Below are 18,924 nucleotides of genomic sequence, written 5' to 3' on the forward strand. Positions count from 1 at the left end.
ATCCAGAGGCAAAGAGCTGCCCTGTACACTACAATTTACAAGAGGGGCAGAATGGGAGGCAGTAGTTACTCATGGAGAAAAGCCATGACTTAGATTCCAGGGAGTTCACATAATGAGATAGAGAGTCCTGCACCATAGACCATATTTAGCAGTTTAATTTAACCAGTGGAGGTTTGAAGGCCAGGGACAAGTTAGTTGCCATTCATTTTTGGAATACACCACTCCAGAAGCAGGCCCAACAATAGACCCTACTCACTCTGTGACATGCCTTGACATCTCCTTCCATCTTCTTCTCTAAACAATGGATGCCCACTTTCCTCCTGAGTTGTCTGTTCCCACACAACTGCATCCACAGTGATACTGCTTGCCTAAAGAAAGATAAACCAGTTAGCTATGATGATTTTACAGGGGTAGAGGAAACATTCAAGGATAATTGTGGATATGAGAAGAAAATGGCAGGGACATATTTTCAGTATTGCAGGAACTACCCACCATCTGACATGCTAATAATATCAGGAATGATATACTTTTGTGCAGACTGGCCAGCAGATGGCTTAGCGGGGAATATATATTCCCTACTCTACTTTCCTGTACACTATATCTTTGCCTCATTGACTATCCAGCTATTTTCAAACCTCATCTGAAAACATGTCTCTTTCCTCTTGACTATCTCTCTCTAAATCTCACTCTCCATCTGCTATCAGTTGTGATTTTAGCTTTATAACTATTATTTAACTCTGTAAAGCATTTTGGGATACAGTTTGATGCACAAAATAAAGTATCGTGTTGTATTAGCTTTGTGTTTATAAAACACAGAGGCAAGAGCACATCAATTTAAGCTTCTAAAGAAGCAGTGCTTGATTTTATGCATGATTATAGTTTTATTGTAGATTTGTTTGTTTGTTTTCTTTCAATAAAATTGATTTTAGACAAGATCATTGTGCCATATGCATAACTAGTCAGATAGAGACCTATATAGTTATTTAGGCACCACTGCCATCTCAAAGTGCCCTCAATAAAGCTTAATAGACCACATACTGTAGCTCTGACAAGTTAGACTTTGATGATTATTTAGAGTTGCCTGTTTTCTTTGTTCTCTCTTAGTAAGAGATGTCACACTCATCACAGGCTGATTGGTACTTTCCACTGAACAAGGAGGCAAATTTGCACTTGTTATGTAGCCATTTATAAAGATTTCTGAAGGGTGGAGAATTGGAAATGAAATATGAAGAATAGTAAATTAAAGGTATGAAGTAACCCAGCAATAAAAACATAGACACTGAAGGGGAATTTCTTCAGAAGAACTCTAGAAGACAGATTTCTACACTAAGTATCAACTAATTTAGAGACACTAGAATAAAGATCTGAAAAGACATGAGGTCAAAGATTGTCTTTTAGACTAATATAGCCATTATCCTGCTAAGACTATTTAGGGCCTCATTCTCTTCTGACTTACACGATGGTAAACCGTTAATAAACCCACAGACCTTGATACTGTTATACCAGTCAGATAAGGGAATTAGGACTTCACTCTTTAAGATCAAGCTGATGCACTTATACTGGCCCAGATTCACCAGTGTGCTCTAGCAACACAAAGCAGCTGTAAACTCAGTTTCACCAGCCAGTTAAGCTGGGTATACTGCTGCTTTGTGGACCTGAAGGGTACTAAGTAGGCAGAGTGCTCCTGGTGAATTTGGCCCATAGAGTATAATTAGAGGACTATATGAGGCTGATCCACTACTGTGTTACTTTGATTTTATGCCATTGGAGTAAGTCAGTAACTCTAATGGAATTGCACTGGCATAAAACTAGAATAATGCAATGAGAAATTAGGCCCAAATGCATTATCTGGTTGTTTTTTCACTTTCTTTTCCCATGTATATGTGTGCCAAAGGTCTCCTGGTTTTCTATTATTTTGTCTCTGAGATCTGTTGTTGCTATTTTAAGTTGACAAGACCATGAAAATATAAATTCAAGAGAGAGAAAAAAGACGACCAAGTTGGAATCTGCATTTGTAATAAGAGTACTTAATAATATCCAAAGAACAGCTCAACAACAACAAACTTGTGATTCTGCATTTTCAAAATGTCTTTGGAATGGTTGATTAGAAACTACATCTGTTCTAACAGCAGCTTCATGAACTGGAACAAAATGCCAGACTTCAAGATATACACACATGAACAAAATGATTAGAAGATCATTTATGAACAAGACTGGTGCAATACCATACAATGGACTTATGGGATAGATTGACAAAGGGACTTGGTGCTCAAGTCCAAGATCTAGGCATTACTGAGATCCTCAAAACACCTATTCAGCTGCCACTTAACTCGGTAGGTGTTCACCATGTCACCTACGTTTCTACCAGTAAGCTTGTGCATAGCTGTCTCAGTCTAGGTGCCCAAACACCTATCTCACACCTAAGCCCCAGCCAAAGGAGGTGATGATAGACTTATGGTAAGGGTAGTCTCCTGGGATGTGAGTGACCTGGGTTCAATTCCCTGTTTTAAGTGATGATGAGAAAGAATTTCAGCTTCAGTCTCCCCCCTCCCAGGAGAGTGCCCTGACAACTGGAATGTTGAATATTCTGATGCAGGGCTCTCAATCTTTCCTGTTGAAAGTGTTCCACTGTGCAAAAATAACTAAATAGTCATGTGACATTATACAACATATTCTTTATGAAAATATGCTTGTGGTAGGATATGACATAACTCAGATATGTTTATGCAAGATAACTCTTGTAAGGTATCATTGGAAAGATTACGATTTACTGAATATGATTATCCTATTTGTATGCATGTATCATTTCTGTATCTGAAATTAGGAGTATTGACTATGTATCTATATTTCAGTTATGTTACTTTGTGTGATGCCCCCTTGCTAACATTTCAGGTACAACAGTGAAAAAGCCTAATATTGCTGATGGACCATCAGCAAGAGACAATGGATTGTAAAAGAGCTTCCTGTGAATGTGTGGGTCAGCCTTTGAAGAATGGCTACAGGGACCCTACAGAGGCATGTGACCATGTCACCTGATACTGGAACTCATCTTGAAGTATGTACTTTTCCACGAGAAGCCGGGGGGGGGGTGTCAAACTAGGAAACAAAGGACTCCCACCTTATGCAAATCCTATTTAAGGGTGCGGAGTGAGGTAATCCTGGTCATCAGTTCTCCCCTGTTACCCCCAAGATGACTGCTGGAAACAACTAAGACTGAACCGGGGGAAAGAACTGGACCCAGGCTGGAAGGGTATCTGGCCTGTGAAGATGATTTTTAGAACCACATTTAGGGTGAGAACTTATATGTAACCAGTTTCTTTAGTGTATTAAGCTTAATTTGCATGCTCTGTTCTATTTTCTTAGTAATCTGCCTTGTTCTGTCTGCTACCTCCTTAACTACTTAAAATACACCTATTATAGTTAATAATTTCTGGTTTATAATATAACCAACTTTATGTGATTTCTAACTGGGGTGGGGGGGCGAGGAGTTGTGGATACCCTCCTCTACATTGAGGGAAGAGGCGAATTTCATATAATTTTGGGTTTGTACTCCAAAGTGGGGGGTGGGCGGCGAGGTGGACATCTGAGTGCTGGAGCAAGTCCCTTAAGCTGAGCCTTCCCAGAGTGGATCTCTGTCTCTCTGTGCAGCTGGATGTGGCCCTGCCTGTGTGCTTGGCTGGAAAAGGCAGGGGAGCCTAGCCCAGAAAGACCAGGTAAAAGGGGGCCCAGGCTGGCAGAATAGTCTGACTCAGTGGCGCTCCAGCAAACCAGGTGACATCCCAGGGGTCCAGCCTGTCACAAGTCATTAGGGCAGAAAGAGCATGAGAGTGATTCTATGGCCCAGGGGTTAGAGTACTTACCTGGGAGGAGGGAGACCCAGCATCCAGTCCCCCTGCACCACTGGCTATTTCAATATTTATCAAAAGTGGACTTGTTTCAACAGTAAAGAGAGACCCACCCCAGAATATCCCCGTGGTTGGGGCATTCTCCTTGGAGGTGGGGGACTTGAGTTCAAATCCTTTCTCCACATCAGGCAGAGAGGGAACTGAAGTCGGGTTGCCTACATCCCAGCTGAGTGCTCTAACTACAGAACTAAAAGTTGTAAGGGAGGCTACTCCTGTTTTTCTTGCCAAAAAAAATGACTTAGGCACCTGACTCCAGGAGAGAGTTCATGGCTGAGAATCCCAAATAGAGATAGGCTCTTCCCTCCAGCCAAGTCACAGTGAGATGCAGGGCTTAGGCCACAGCCCTCTCCTTGGCATTTTCTACTAGCTAGCTTTGGCCTCTCAGCATTCTGGCTTTTGTGAATCCCATTCTGAAGCACCTAAGTTCCCTATACAGTGTAAAGGGAGAGATGGTCACCTAACCCAGAGCTGTGAATTCCACTCAGTAGCAGGGCACCTAAAAATTTGGTGCAGCAATGCTGAGACACCCACACTAGAATACCCGCCATTACACAAGTCATGATTTCAAAAAACCTCAATTACTGGACAAGATGCTTCCACCCCCAGATTATGTTACAGATAACAGAGGAAAGGAGTTTCTATTCTTAATAATGTTTTGATTTTAGAGACAACATACATTTACCTTCTGGTAATTTATTTCTCTAGTTTTAAGTATTTGGGGCCAGATTGTACCCTCTTAGTCACACTGATGATTCATATGAATGGTCGCATTAACTCATTATTGACTTCACTGTGGTTACTTATGGGGGTAGGTGCTTATTAAAATGATCAAAGAGTTCATTATCTGGCCTTGTGCTAATTGGTACCCAAGTGAAACATGAGCTCCAAATCCACTGCTTCCTGTTTTCACACCTACCAGTACTACTCTCTCAAATAAGGAACACCCTTATAGAACCTTCTGTTTCCAACATTCCTTCCTCTTCTTGTTAGACAGACATCACCCCCATAATAAAGTGTTGTCCTGCTCTTTCAACTAATCTAATTCTAGGAAATACTATTATTCAAAGTGGGGACACACACACTCCTTTATCTGGTTTTATCAGTGCTTACTGTCTATTTCTTAACATGAAATTTTGTTGGTCAGAGACACAAACTTACTGCTGAACATATCACCCCTGACTAGACAGTGGAATGCTTTTTCTGGATACACTACCATCCACCCATCATGTTCTGAAAAGTCACAGTGCTGAATTCACCCTTTAGCCTACACAGGAATCCAACCTGTATCGCTCTGTTATGACAAAGTCTGCCAGAAGCAAAGACGCTGCCCACTGCCCAAGTCTACTAGAAAAGCACAGACCCATCTAACCCAAAGAGGGCCAGGGTCAGGCTCGCTGTGACATGCACTGGTTCTGTCCTCATGCTATTCAGGCAGGCCCCAATGGCAGGGTTCCTATGGAGTCCCAGCCATTTTGAAAAGCTTCCTTCTGGAAACTACCTTGTGGAATCCCACAGCAAAGGCAACAGTGGTACTGACTGCTGCCTCCCTTTCTCCTGGCCAGCGATGGCCCTGATAGGCACACAGTATGAAATTTCCACACACAGACCCCTTGTTCGGTGGAAGTGAATCTGCCCATGGAGATTAAAATGTATTAACCAAAAAAATAGGAGTGGCATTGACTATTTTATTCAACAAAAGCTTAGTATATATTCCTTCTTAGTTAAAAGAAATCTAAGACCTGAAACTTACTGCAAATACAAAAGAGCATTTCATTGTGAAAGCATTGTTAAACCATCTTAAATTATTAAAGTTGGAAATCTGACATTGTGACGCACTCTAGCCATTGAGAGTTAAACAAAATGACCCTTAAACAAAATGATAACAAAAAGGAAAGATTGCTTCAGAAATATGAGAGGGGCAAGCTCGTCTCTGAAGACTGTAATTTTTCCTCTGACTATTCAACCAGCCCTCTCATAGTCTTACTGAATAAAAGAAATATCAAATCTATCTAATGGCGATGTAATCATAACTATTTTATTTAGGGTAAGTCTCCTCTTACTTGGGTGTATTTTTTAAAAGAATACTGATAAAGGGATACATGCAACCATACTTATCTTCCCTTCTAAACAACATTGTATGCATTCTGAGACAGCCACAGAAGGACAGAAAATCAGATTTATTTATTTTTTAACTGTCACTTGTATTTCTTCCTATGTGTAGGATTCCAAGGAAATGTCTCCTGCTTCTGGGAAAAATGAAAGCATGAAGAATAAAAATGTAAAACCAACAAACAACATCTGTTCAACTAATATTACTGAAAGATTCCACTACCCAAAGGGATTAGCAACAACTGCATAGTATGTATCAATATTGGCATAGTCAAATTATCCAGCTATATGCAGAATGCTCCCTGAGATAAACGTCAATACTTTCGTAAGTTAATTCTTCTTTGTGTACATGTACACGTACATGCATGTGCACATATATAAAGATATATTGATTGCTGATCTTGCTAAAGGAATTTGAATATTGTTTATTGAGTTGATCTTTTGGAGTGGCAGATTAATAACTGTCATGGCCCTTTACTAAGATCTCATTTAAACAATTAAGTAATGTCATATAAGTTATAAACAGTGGACTGCAATTTATGGACTTTTGTTTGTCTGGCTATTAAGACAACTAGGGCTGGAGACACTTTATGATCCAATACATAAATTAATTATATGGAAAAGACAAGTGGAAAAAAAACAAGTTGATATCTTAAATTAAGTAAATTTTGTTATCTAGAATGTTTAGCTCTAGCATTTCAATTTAATTATAGCTAAATTGTATCATCATTAAATTAAAGCTGAAAGCAATTAGTTCTCTGATTCTTACTTCAAGAAGAAATACTATTTGCCTGCCAGGATCACTGAAGAATACAAACTGCTTAACATTATATCTTTTTTTAAAAGCGTTTGCTACCTACCTATAATTAAAACTGGAACATAGTTTGGTTTTTGTTCTGATAAATTCTCTACATTGAGCCTGATTTATTTAACTCTTAGCATCTAAATATCTTAGTCCTGCTGGAATGGGTGAATCTCTCACAAACCTTTCAAAACCAGCCACACAGAGAACCTTAAATGTGGGAACCAGGAACTCCAGCCTTTCATAACTTTTCCCCAATAGATTTCAAGATGGAAGATTTGGGGCAAGCCAGGACTAACCATCTGGCACTCCTTGTGCTCACTGTAATTTTAGAAGTCAGGTGCAGAAGTGGGAATGGGGCAGCCAGGACGGGATACTATAGCACTCCTTTAGGGAAGTTTACCCTCTCTTTCCCTGAGTAGCATCTGACTCTACAATGGTCTCATTGGTTTCAGTGAGATGCCTCTCAGAATAAAGTACAATTCAACTTGAGTAAGATTCTATCTTCCCATAGTTATTTTACTGACATTGGAGAAGGGAAGGGCTTGATATTCATTTCTCCATTTGGTTTTCTGATCCTGAGAGCAAGGTCTGAAATGTAGTTATTTATCCCCATTAAAGAAACACTTGAACACCTGGATCCACATTGCTAAAAATAATTAATAACAACCAGGTTTCATTGTGATAGCTAATGACCTCAGAGTTGTGGATTCACCTCTAGACCATAGTGACCTCTCGCAATTCCTGATACACTTGTTACTCTTCTGTTCTTTTTGTCAAACTCATCCTCACCCCGTATCCCTTTACTCAAAGTTCAGTAGCATATTATGACCATCACCACCACCTATTGCTTTCTATAATTCAAACAGAAGTATTACAATGGAATGGGCACACCAAGCATTACATCTTCTTGGTGATTTTGTTTATGAATAAGCAGTGGTGGTGAAATCAAGGGGGAAAATTCATTTTTTCAATTTTTCCCCTTTTTCAAATTTGGAATTTGAAATTTCAGTGAAATTTTGAAAATTTTCAATTAACTGTACAGTTATTCCAAAAAATGGAGAATTTTCAACGATTCATTGAAAATTTCCTGGGAGGAGAGGTTGTTTGGTTATTGGTTTTCCAATTTATGAAATTTCAAAAATTTCAGTCAGCTCTTTGATCCAAGTGTGCTATAAGTTTGACATCTCATATGTACTCTGTTAGGAAATGATATCCCTGCTGCAATGGGGACCATTGTAGGTGACCAAAAAGTCTTGCTTTATCTTACGCCAATGGTGTCCACAGGAGAAAGCACCACTAACCCGGACAACAGCATGATGTTTCAGGAGTTAGTTCTCAGCCAAAGTCCAGAGGCAGATTGCTGAGAGGAGGAATTTATGGAGATCACATTCTCTCTCGTCCTTTCCTTTGGAGTTCTCAGCTTCTTTCATTGAGCCCATATTGCTAGTGCAGACTTAGCAGGGGACAAATAACAAGATAACATAATGTTCATTGAAGGCTCTGGTGTGAACACAAATCTCCTTCTCTAAGTAGGGTTGCAGAGGTTTTGGTGTAACTCAAATAGACATCAGTTTGGCAAATCTCTCTGTCTATTCCTTCCAAGATGTTTTAACAGCAGCAACTCAAAAACTACAGTCCATACAGGGTAGCTCTTATAGTCCCTCTGTGCTGGCTTCTGGTCTGTGCAACCTACAGTCTGTCTCCCTTTTGAGAATAACATCCCATTTTTAAGGGTTTGAGCCTCATTAGGCTCTGCTGTATGTCTAACTACTAAGATGTTGAGCACTCCAAAGGAAAGGACTAATAAGAATATAATCTCTAAATTCACCTGCTCTACTTGCTCCTCCATACAGACATAATGGTTCATCACGAAAGCAAGGAAACTCAGGAGAAAATCAGTTCAAAATAAAAGTTCTAAGCATTATCTGGTATTTTGAAAGAAAATTTGAGGAAAATATGCTCTACACTTTATTATGAATGGAGAAAAGATTTTATAGTATATAATGCAGAATCCTTTTAAAGGGCAGTCCATTTTCGCACTCTGGGCCCGGTCCTGAGTGCCTTCAGGTCCCAAATACTTCAATAAGAGTTGAAGACATGCAGGCCTTTTCAGGACTTTGCTGGTATTATGGCACCAAAGTCCTTATCTGAGCAGTCAAATTGGCACTTAGTTGACCAAAATGGCTAATTCATGTCTCAAAATTCAGAACTTAGTCATCAGAATTTGAAAACTGGACCCTGTGACACCAGTTAATTTATAAAAGTAATTTAAAACAGACCTGTGTTTACTCTTCATGGCATAGAATCATGTAAATTAGTAGCCTAATTACTTACCAGAATTGGGACGAGACTCATGGGCCATCTCTGCCCAGTCACTGTTTCATTTAACACTTGGAACTTTCTTATGTTTTGATTAATTCTCTTTTGGACTATATTGCTGGCTGAATGAGTCTTCTGTGTATGCCTTTCTATAGTATGTCACACTAAGGTGACCTGCTGTTCTCTCAATACTTGAGTGCAACAAGTTCTGCTGAGAGCAACAGGAGTTGCACATATTGAGGGTAATATATGCTCCCAAATCTCCTCTTTTCCAATGAATGTAAATATAGGGTTTTGTGACAACTTGACACCTCATCTTCAAACCTCCTGCTAGAAGCCAACAAACTAATAAAAACAGTCATTTGCATTTGGTTTTGTTTTCTCAAATCTCTAGAGCTTTTGATATCTTTTCAAGGAGCCAGTTTTCATTTATATCTGTATAAAAAAAATAGCATCTGCTTTCTGCTTTAATCCATTGATGAAATGACTACAATCGCTCTTCCATGCTTTATATCTGACAAGTAAATGCAAACTGAGTGTGAAGAAAACTGCTTCTTGTGGAGTGTCGACTTTCCCATCTGTGTATTTGGTGTCTCCACAACATTTCTCTCCCCCTTTTTAGCAGCTTGGTATTTATCTCAAAAGTTTTCACGGATGTGCAGGAAGCAGAACACATTTCAATTAGTTGACTGTCATGTAGATAAATTGGAAAGATGCAAAAAGTGTAATTTATAGTGTGATTTAAATTGGCCAAAGAAATCCAGCAAGCTGATAGGCTGATGAATATTGTAGGCCATTTCTTTCACTTGGTAATTAACAACGTGACTGGATACAATTGGAATGATTCTCACCAGGCCCAAGGCCTGGCTCCAGGTGAGGATAGTCAAGTAAGAGAAAGGTTGCCCCATAAAACCCAAATCCCAGTAGTTCTCCAGTGGGAAGAAGTAGATATGCCCAGAAGAAAAAAAGCTCTACATGAATGACTTTCCTGTTTCCAACATTCTGATAGTCCCAATTCCCAGAACAGTCCACCTCTCCAGTCAGGGACATGCAGGCCACAGAAGTTAGAAAATCCCTATAGTGGTCACTACCAGGTAAAGAATGCCTAACGTAGCATAATTAGCTATCTGTTATGTAGCAGTTTGAGATACTTGGAAGAAAAGATGGATAGAAGTACAAGGTATCGTTATTCTGCAGCTGCCTGAAAGGGGATTTGTGGAAAAGGGGCTACGTTAACATGAAATCCCTACCTGTGAGATGTTATCATAGGATAAACATTAAGCAAAACTGTATGATGGTGTACACTGCGAGATGAAGATCAAAAATAAAATTTGCCACCAGGTGCACAGAGACATAAAGGCTTGGACTCTTGAACAGAAGCTCCACCCAGATTGCAGATTTCCTACTTTGGAGGTTTAGAATTTGAAGGACCATTGGCTGGCTCCTGAGGAGAGAGGGAGCAGGACCACAGAAGGAGTAATGGAGCTAGACTGATCAGGAAGGGAAGCACTGCTGGGCTCCTACCTGGGAGAAAGAAGTAGAAATGTCACTGAACACTACTCCTATGTTGTGTTTACTCATTACATAAAAGGTAAGGGGTTTTTCAAATCTAAGAGTCAGGGTTTGTCAATCATTGGGTTTTGAAGAGACTACAAAGGGGGTCAAGTGTTAATAAAAGCAGCCAGGATCACCTGATATTCACAGGCAAGTGCCCTGAGAGGACAATTAGAAAGGTAAAAAGGCAATAAGAGCAACCTAGAGACACGGGTGTTGAACAAAGTGTGTGCCCAGAAAGGAGCAGGTTGTAATTTTCTCCCGTGGTAAGAAAAATTGTGTGAGTTGAATGCACTTTTATGTACTCCAGAAGGCTTGTGGAGCTTGTGTGTGTACCAGTCCTGCAAATTCCAGGTTGATTAGGGAGTTAACTTATTTTATCTTAAAACTAAAGCTTCCCCCCAAATACTGCCAATAACTCTGCATTTCAATTCTCTGCAGTATACTGAATCTGCAAACGGCTGTTTATACACATATTAAAATACTTCTGTTTATCTACATTGGCTAAAATTCCAACTAGTGGAATAAACAGCAGCAGCTTATCAGCCTGTGCAACTGAGGCATCCCTAACCAAAGAATTCAAAAGGTAATCCCCAAAAGCAAATTATTTGTATATATACATATTTTAAAGACACTTAAGCATGTACATATTAAATTAGTAACATGAGTCGTCTACAAGAACCAGCTGAGATTAGATTTAAATCTGTCACATCACTCAGTCTCCTTCTCCATACAGCGCAATGCCAGAAAATGTAGTGCAGCAGGTGAGGCTTAACTAGTGGCATAAGTAATAGTTGACTCAGAAAGCTGCCTTGTTACTCTGGCAACTTACCATTCCCAGGAGTGACTTTATAAGGGTTTTGCTGTGGTCACCACAGCTTGGTGAGTCCACAAGAGGATTGCAGCCAATTAAGGCCAGTTCTGACAGCGAGGGGCTTGAGGAGGGTCCCTGCACAGCCCAGGGCCCAAGGCACCAGGGTGCAAGATGTGAGGAAGGCTGCAGTCGTCCTTGAGCGGTGGAACAAAGACCCCAGCTAGGACTGCAAGGAGGAGGACAAGTCCCCAGCTTCAGGGGAGGCCACACCACTGCTGAACAGATCCTGTCCAAGGATGACTCCCACATTCCTGGCTGGTGAGTGAAGGAGCAGGGCCATGACAGTGGAGCTGCAGAAAGCTCTCTTCACAGCCACAGGTCAGTGACACTGGATCCCTGCAGCCGCAAGGTGCAGGGGGGAGGCTGTGGTCCGTGCAGGGCAGAGCAGAGACCCCTGGCCAGGACTACCTAGAAGACATATTTTGGAATTCATGAGACTTGATATTGACCGTATCTGTCAAAAAGGTCACCAGCTGCAACTAAGAGTAAATTTTTGCATTTGTCTTCTGGGATAATACTTTATGTGCTTACCACGTATATATGCTGCTTTCTTTAAGATAGCTACTTTTTCCTTGGGGCTGCAAGTAAGCCCTTCAGAATAATTCAGAATAAAAAACAAATAACCTGCTGACATATTGATCTTTCACAGTTATTATATGGTTCTCCGAGGTTAAAATTGTTCTAGAAATTATAATCAGTTTTAGAAGGCTCTGCCATTAATTACTTGTGTGACTCCGGGTTTTTAAACACTGAATTACAGTGTTTACAGATCTTAGTGATTAAATAATTCAAAGTGTTTGCACTATATAACATGTTTGAAGGGGAGAGAAAACTATGCTAAATACTTTGAATTCATGAGCAAGCAGCTCATTAGCATACCGTGATATTAAATATTTATTGCCTTCTCCCCCATAATCAGATCATTTAAGATGGGTGCGAGAAAGCCCTATCCCATGTTGAAGATGGCAATGTTTTATTCATGTGCACACTAATATTCACTTTAGGTCAACCGAATATAAACATATGATTAATATTTCATTAATGAAAAAGTATTTTCTATTTTGCCCGTATTTTCTGGCATGTTTTCTTTGAAGATGATAAGTTAGATGCTGTAGTTATCCTGCACTGTACTGTAGTGGGCTCCTCAAAAATGCATGATCAATATACTTTTTAGTTACTAAAAATCTATTTTTTTCTTCCTAAATTGCTTCATGGAAGTACAGATTTTATTTTTCTGGCTAAGTCAGCTCACTGACACTATCAGTCTCTTAGCCACCCAATCAATCTCCAGTGCAAGCCCTTACTTCGCTGCATAGGTTAACAGTAGGTGCACCCATTGCCTGAACCCCTTTCAAGCATTTCTATGAAATATCCAGCTCCTGTCACTTACAGAAATGACAAGGTTTGCTGTTCCCAAAGGAACAATACACACACAGCTAGATTGGTACTACTCAGGATTGGGTCCTTTATAACCTCACAGCATGGAGATATATTTATAGTGAAACAATCATAAGTGGATTATCAAAGATTAAGATTTAAGAGATACTATGAAAGGATAATGGAATGAGAAATGGTTACATATAAAAGAAAACATATAACATGCTCCAACATGAATAGTCTACACTAGAACCTCATTTATTCAATCACACTGCTAGATGTCACCCTTTTCAAGAGGAAGGGGGAGTCAGCCACCTCTTGCAGACAGGAGGCTAGGCTGGGAGTAGACTGAGTGGACCAAGGCTGTGGAATATGTGCATCAGCACTTCCCACTGGTTATTCAAAGGCTGTAATGTAACACAGCTTCAAACGATATTCTATTTCTACTTCTTCTCCATAGCCCAAGGCAGCAATTCCCCTTTGCAGTATTCCCCCAACGGAAACGATTAGAACCACATTGCCAGGGAGCAGAGAAATGTCACTGGGTTTCACAGAGCTGGTGTGGAGGCAAAGGACCTCAGTGCAAATGGTCCTGACCTCCCAGGACCTGTGTGGATTTCAGGCATCTACAGAATTTCGGGGGCAGTACCCACTGCCCGTTTCACAGGACAGTACACCCTGGCCCCAGTGAAATGCTCTGGGAGAAATCTCCATGAGGAGAACCTAGTGGAGTTTTCCACCCTCTTTATCCTCCTCCCTTGGGATTTCCCACGGAAGAGGGAACCAAGCTGTAGAGATGGGTGAAGACACGGGAAAACTGAGATAGACAAAACAGTGTTGAAAATGCTGGGGGCTGCCTGGAGTCCTAGTTACACTCTTCTCTCTCCTCTCACCTCCCCCCCCCGCAACCCCCCAAAGTTACCAGCAGTTGAGCTGAACTAGTGGCAGTAAATCCTGGTGTAGATAAAGCCTATGGGTGTGACGTGCCAAAATTTGCTGAGAGGGAGACCTAATGTGAGGGAGTCAGGAGATTATAAAGTCCTGGCAACAGGTGGAATAAATGCAACAACAAGAGGCTTCATGGGCTGGGTCCATAGCATGCTGTTATGTAGTGTGAAAAGCAGGAGGGCAGAAGAGATGTTGGGTCACCCGAGTTAATGGCTTAACTACCGTAGGCAATCTCAGAATGAAATATTTATGGGCTTATACCTGTGCTACAGCTGCTGGCTTCTGAAAGAGTGAGTCCAAAACTGGCTCTTTGCCAGCCTTTGCAGTGCTACTGTAAGGGCTGTTTGGATCTCAGAACACAAAGAACCCCACAGAACACACTGCCCCCATGCTGTCTCCATTCTTCTCAGTTCCATTTAACTCACTGTTTTCCAAAACTCCAGAGAGCCTCTTTTCACACAGAGCTATCAGCCTTTATGCCCTTTTAAGTCTATGTCAAATATAAGTCATCTTCTCTTCTTCTTCATCCCCCATTGGCTAACAGTTTCAGAAGTATACTTTGATTATTTATTTTTGCTCATCAATTAGAAGACGAAAATGTCAGGAGCTTTCTCTATGACTATTGTCCTGTCTTTGGTTCTCTTGCATTCCTTTTTTCCATATGAATATGGGGGGAAATCTGTTGTACAGAATTTACCAGGTATTGTGCTAGAGTGTATTCATTAGTCATCCAATAAAAATACCAAATGACCAACTTGAGATTGTGTGTGAAAGCAGCATGGCCCACTCTAAGAATTTGCGTATCTTTAATGACACGTATTTTTTCCTATTTACAAAAATGACAATTATAATTGGCTTTAATCAGTTACTTTCACACTAGCAATTAATATAATTTACCACTCTTTAAACAAAGCTCAAATTAATATTCCCCTGATAACTCCGTTTGTTCTCTTCAGCCCAAGAGAGGTACAACACTCTTATGGTGTTAGCCACTTGAAGTCCATCTCTTTCACCTAGGGTATAAAAGCTGGCTTTTGGTAGCCAGGACTGGTTTGAAGGTCTCTTCTTCGGCTGACTCAGTCTCCTTTCTTTCCTGCTGAGAAATGGCTCAGCAAGCCTTCTTATGGGAATTCTGTGTGCCTGAGTGAGGCTCACCTGTCTATGCTTCTCCCACTCTTTCTGCAGCCACACTGGCAGTTATCTTCCATCTCTCATGAGGACTACTGATCCTCTTTCTGAGTATGAGCTAGCTCAATAAAAATATCATAGCTGAGGCAGCATGAGCTAGCCACTCCAAGCCCGTACCCATCCAAGATGCTAGGTACATACTCAGGGCAGCTAGCCCTTCCTGCTGCTCTGTTTTTAGCATGCTCGCTCAATCAGAGTTAGCGATCGTATGTCTCCTCAAGCTGGAATTTACACCTCCAGCTCTAGCGTAGACATACCCTCTCTCTGGGATAGATCCAGCCAGCTGTGACTTTCCTGGACTGACTCCTCAAGCCTTCTGATTCGCTCTCTCTTCCTCCTCCCCTCCCCCCCACCACACCCATCACCTCCCAAGTTGCATGTGCTCTTTTCACAAAGGACAGGGGGAGGTCAAGCATCCTAGATCCCTTGTTTCTTTGCTGTCCTTCTATAGCCTCTAATCTCATTCCCATTATGTCTGGGGGCAGAAGGTCAAAGGGCCTCCAGCTGTCATCTTATTTGTAGTCTTTTCCATGTCAGAGTCTCTGGATGAGAGAGAAACCTAGGCAGTTACATAAGCAAAACAAAAAAAAATTGTTTTCTAGTGCAATCAACAGATCAGGTATAACCTGTTCCCTTTCTTCATTCTGCCACATCCTAGACTGTTCTACAAATAATGCCACGACTATAGTAAACTAAAGGCCAGCTAAACGTTTCAGTTTGTTAAAAAGTATAGAGTGAGGGTTTTAAGTCTGCCATTTTATGCCCTTCCTGACTTCACTGACTAAGTGAAGCACAAAACCTAAGTGTATATTTTCAAGGTGCTAAAATGAAATAACTTAAAATATGGCTGGTTAAAAAGAAGGAAACTGAACTTCCAACAACAAATGGACCAACTTCTGCTGTTGCAGCACTGAGTTGCCTCCATCATTACCTGCCACGGGAACTGAATGCTATTTGCCTGATACTGTAAGTATTTCTGAGACATCTCATCAACCAGGACACTAAGTTTTTCCATGTGTGTAACTTTGGAAGACAAGGCCATTCTTTCTGCTCATTCTGGTGTGCTGATTTTCAATGGTGCCATTATTCTGAAGCTAGTGACAGCATCTCATATCTATACTGTTGCACATCTTTTAGGCGCAAATTACTTTTGATTAAGTACATAGGTGAAGCTTTCACACAGTCTGGATATTCTAATTAGAAAAAGGCTTCAAAAAAAATTGAGGCACTAAGCTTCTTTGTGTCATCAGAGAGCAACTGGTATTTTTCAAATAGACCTTACCTACCCCTTAATGCCTGCTGCTTGGAGGGGAGTAAATATGCTACCTCCCGTAAAAGGATGTAGCAGATTGTGCTGCTATACATCATCAAGGAGGTCTGGGCACCTCTGCATCACTCCCATTCCAAGGCAGTGGACTAAATCCTGCAGTGCAGCTTGCACACAAGTTACATTAAAAAAAAAAGACATGGGTGGTGTCTTTTTCCAAAAACAGTGTGCTAAATATGTGTCAAGAAATGGGGGATATTTTGGTTTTAATGGTTCAGTTGCCTCACCATGCCTGTCAGGGTGAAAGGGCATGGTGAATAAGCTATCTTCTGGCCCCTAGAGATGGTCCCTCTAGATTAGAAGTGAGGCACACTGGCAGAGTAACATGGGGAACTTGCAGTGCTGCTGCCTGTGGAGTGTCTGTTCTGTGGATAAACAAAGGATTTAAGTCTCCGCAGCTGTCAATCCAGAATATAAACTCTCTAGTTTGAGCTGGAAATTCACATGAAACAATTTAAAAACAAACAAAACCCCAGGAAACAAGCACATAAGTGGATGCTCTGACAGTCATACACAGAACTTAGATATACATGCTGGTTTCAAACTAGGTGGTAAATTTGCATGAAATTTTGTGCACCAGCAAAAAAAAAGGGGGGGAGGGTGGAATGAAGAATTCACCACATATACAGTTACGTTTGGTTTTTGTTACTGAGAACGCATGAGGGTAATTACCAAAATGCATTCTCATTACTAGACAAAGCTTAGCAATTATTAGTTTGATTTGATTTGCCCCATTTTGGGCTTAAAAGACAGAACACACCTTGGGACACTAGGAGAAATACTGCTGTGATAATGCCAGCAGAGTCGATGTAGAAAGGTTTATCTTTCTAACAGGATTTATAGGACTAGATACTCTGTAGATCTAGCATAAGAATCATTAAGTCAGGTATGCATTATGGGCAAGTGAATAGGGAATTGTAAGAGAGGTTATGATGGAGGCTATTAAAGAGATCATGCTGGGTGTTATTAGGGTGTCTGGTTATTATGGTTTATCAGTAATCCTTTGTATTTTACTGAGGATTGATAAGAGTTTCAAACACGACTATTGATTTTGCATGGCCAGCATGAGACTTCTTAAATGGGCTTGATTCGCAGGAGGTGGGTGCTTAGCACTTTCTGAAAATATCTTTAATGTGTCCCAAATTTGGCACGCCAAAATGAGGCATGCAAAATCCCTGGTCACTTTTGAAAATCTTGGTCTGTGCTTTTGCTGTGTGCAGTGTGCCTCACATTCAACAGAGACAGTCAAAATCCAAATCAAAATAAAGACAGGCCTGCTCATTTCTGAAATGGACCCAAACCGTGAATGCAAATCTGAAAGAAGATTGAACCTGAAATGCAGCAAACACTTGAAATTAATCATTTGCTGCCAGACATATTCATGCGCATTTTCAAATGCATCTGGCCATTTGCCCAACTAATTTTGAAAACCTAGCTCCTGTTATTGCTAGGAAAAAACTGTTTAGGTTGAAATAAGGCTATCCACAGTTCTGATTTTAAAAGACTGTAGAAAATCTAAATCTGGAAAAGTTTAGGACATACCTAATACATGGTTCACTGTGTACAATTTATATAGTTCAACATGCTGAAAATTCCTGTACCACATGAATGCTTATTTTCATTTCAACTGCTTAGAGATGAGGAAAAAATATTAGTTATTTTCATTGCATTTTTTTATTAAAAATAAAGAGGAAAAAGCACTGAATAAAGAGCAAATTTACATGGATTTGACACTGCATAATGAATAATGCATTAATACTTATCTTTGGGAAATCCTAACTCCTAGACCAAGGGATTAAGTAGCCTAATCCACAACATGGAGGTACGGGGGGAAAGTTCCTATTTTCTTCATCACAGGTGGAAAATAAAACATATGTCTTGAGAGCTACTTGTTTCATAAGCAGAGACTTCTCAGTTGATCAGTTTCTGGTGAAACTTCAGAAGTTTGAGATATTTATTCTGACCAAGTGAAAAGGTTTGTCAGGTTTCAAGATAGAACCTTTCCATATGAAGAAAAGGTTTGTTGTTTTGTTTTATTTTTTAAAAATCTTCAGCCAATCAGCAAGTAGTATATTCATAAAAGAACTAATTTTTTTTAAATATATACCGTTATCATGCTTTCTGATTGGCAGTCAGGGGGTTTTATTGCATTTCTATTATGTCTGATTTTGATATAATTTGTATGTGTATCTACTTTTATGAGAAGTATTTAGAATGGTGAAATCTCAATCCGGAAAAATGTGAATAACGATTAAACATAAGATTTACCCCCATGTCACTAAGACGAGAGTTCTGTGTATTTTAGATGTGCCCTACTGCCTGAACATCTCCCAGTTTTTACAAAGGTTAGTCACACAAACCCCCATGAGTTAGGGAACTATTGTAATCCTCATTTTACAGGAAGGGCCAAAGGCACAGATTGTGGCCTCCACTGCTACCCTTATTCATGTTGAATAGTATCCTCCTTGACAGGAATTACTCGTGGAGTAATGTACTACTCATTCTCAGTAAGCAATAA

General features: G+C 40.3%; 1 long non-coding RNA gene across 1 annotated transcript in view; it reads right to left on the reverse strand.

The window, feature by feature from the left end:
- Window positions 1–18,924, reverse strand: part of LOC122461780 — a 272,200-nt gene that overhangs the window by 65,485 nt on the left and 187,791 nt on the right. Inside the window, exon 9 of the long non-coding RNA XR_006283951.1 lies at window positions 257–368. This is a non-coding gene — a long non-coding RNA (uncharacterized LOC122461780). The remainder of the gene's footprint in view (window positions 1–256; window positions 369–18,924) is intronic.

The sequence above is a fragment of the Chelonia mydas genome, chromosome 9, assembly GCF_015237465.2.
Source record: "Chelonia mydas isolate rCheMyd1 chromosome 9, rCheMyd1.pri.v2, whole genome shotgun sequence".
Taxonomy (NCBI): Eukaryota; Metazoa; Chordata; order Testudines; family Cheloniidae; genus Chelonia; species Chelonia mydas.